The sequence below is a fragment of the Neophocaena asiaeorientalis genome, unplaced genomic scaffold (genome assembly GCF_003031525.2).
Source record: "Neophocaena asiaeorientalis asiaeorientalis breed wild unplaced genomic scaffold, Neophocaena_asiaeorientalis_V1.1 scaffold238, whole genome shotgun sequence".
Lineage (NCBI taxonomy): Eukaryota > Metazoa > Chordata > Mammalia > Artiodactyla > Phocoenidae > Neophocaena > Neophocaena asiaeorientalis.
The window spans coordinates 499,704-501,923 of NW_020174555.1; positions in this window are offsets into that span (position 1 = coordinate 499,704).

The window sequence follows — 2,220 nt, forward strand, 5'->3', positions numbered from 1 at the left end:
CGCGGCGGGGCGCGGGGAACGTGGACAATGCGAAGGCCGCAGCCGCCGCCCCGCCCGGCTCGGAGCACATGGCTGCGGGCCCGCCCCGCGGCGTCCTGCGGCTACCCCCCAAGAGGCTGCGGGGCCCGGGCACGTTCCGCGGGCGTGACAGGGGCGCCGAGAGCTGGCGGGAGGGGCTCTCGGGCCACTATCGCCAAGAACTTTGGGGTGGTTTCCGCTTTGTTTGGGCACGCTGGCCACGATCGGGTTATTACCCACAGGGGCAGGGGCGGCGGTGGGAGGTGGAAATGAGGAGTCGCCCAGCAAGAGGCCCCAGACAGGGTATTAGTGGAAATAATGCAGTGGTTGTCAGGAAAGGCGAGTGCTGCCACATGGCTACTGCCAGTTCTGCAGCGAGGATATCCGGTGGCTGCAAAGTCTGTAATTTAGAATTAAAAAGAGCTCTCCCAAGACGCGAGAGGCTGACCTCAGCGCCGCGTGGCGGTGGTGGGCCCGGCACCCTCTGTGGAGACGGTCCAGTTTGTGACAGGTGGGGAAGCCTCTTCCTAGGGGGTTTAGAGCTTTAAAGACCCTGCACACACTCCTTTCGGATTCCTATTGCGAAATTTAGTCAGCCTCTTCTGAAACCTGGTTGGGGTCAAGGATGTGGTGAGTTGCTATCTCTGACATTCACGGGGTAATATAAGTGATACTTGGAAATACATTTTTTGATGCCTATAACTAAAAAGTACGTCTAAGATCTGAGATCTCTTTTAAGTTAATATCATGCCTTTGCCAGTGGTATCAGGAGCAAGGTTTTTTAAGGGATCTATTTGCGCGACCTGGAAGTACTGGCAATCTTAAGATATTTTTAATTTGCTGCTTCCAGAGTAGCTTGTATGAAATTCAGAGAATATGAGCCATGTAAAATGAAGAGGGGAAGTGACCATGGCACACCTGTCTGCTTACATTGATCCTCTATTTAATTGCTTCTGGTGCCTTAGAGTCTAGACAATGGCAAAGCAGTGGTCGAATAGCAGGGCAGATGCAGAGAAGGACTAAATCAATTATGGATCCTCTCTTTCCCAAGGACATAATACAGTACTGTGAACCCAATCTCACACTGTCTGGGCATAACTCTAAACAAGGTTAAATAGCCTAATTGCTTGGCCAGAACTAAACATTTAAGAAGATTAGTACAAATATAAAACCTCGATGTGAAAAAAAAGAAGGGCACTTTGCATTATCCACTCTCCAGTATTCTCTCTGTCCCTTGCCTTTTTTTCTGTGTTGCCTGCCAGCATCTACCTTTCCTTAGCAAGGATCTCCAGTCCCATCCCAACGCGTCCCTTCTTTTTTCTCTTAGTTTCACTTCTCTAGGTTTGCATTTGCCCCTTGGGCTCTGAAGGTCTTTCTTCTACTGTGTTAAGGGGGCCTTCTATGACAAGAATACTTGCCCAGCCCACTTCGGCAGTAACTGCACTTTCAAAGTTTGTTTCTACATGAAAGTTCTCTCATTGGCCTATTTATTTACAATACGTATTTTTAAGTCCACTTATGACCATACTACTTAGAAAGGAAAGCAAGCAAACATCAACAGCCTAACAGGTTTTATTCAACAGGTTTCATAAACAGACACAACCCAAAACTTTACTAATTTTTAAATTATTTTACTTTTTAGTAAAAGTCTTTCTCACACCAACCAGTATCTCAGAATCAATGGAAATGGCTTAAAAGATAGAAGAAAACTGCTATGGACCATATATAAACACAGCTCTATTTTATCTTCTACTGAAGCTTTTTAAAGGCCAGCTTAATTTTTCAAGTTGCAGTCTTGTGAACTTTACAAAGTTGGTAATGCTATTTGACTGTTGTTCAAAAAGCCAGAAATATGTATCTGCAGTGCCATGAGGTTGGAGAGGGATACAGGATTACACAGCTGTCTTCTTAGATAAATCTGACCCACTTAGCCTTCTCTGGAGGTATTTTTCATGCTGACTCATGAACAACAGGAAAGTTATGGCCCATTAAGTAGCATCCATGTTTTGAAGTAAATTTGTTCTCCAAAGAAGAGTCTGTGTCATTTGTGCTATATTTCCATTATTCCCCTGTGGATAATAGGTATTCTATTAGAGCTGGAAAAACCTTGGCTATTACATAATAGCCTAACTGCCTCATTTTACAGAAGCAACTGAAGCCCTGAAAGGATGAGAAGTATCCAAGTTATAGTGGCAGAGTTAT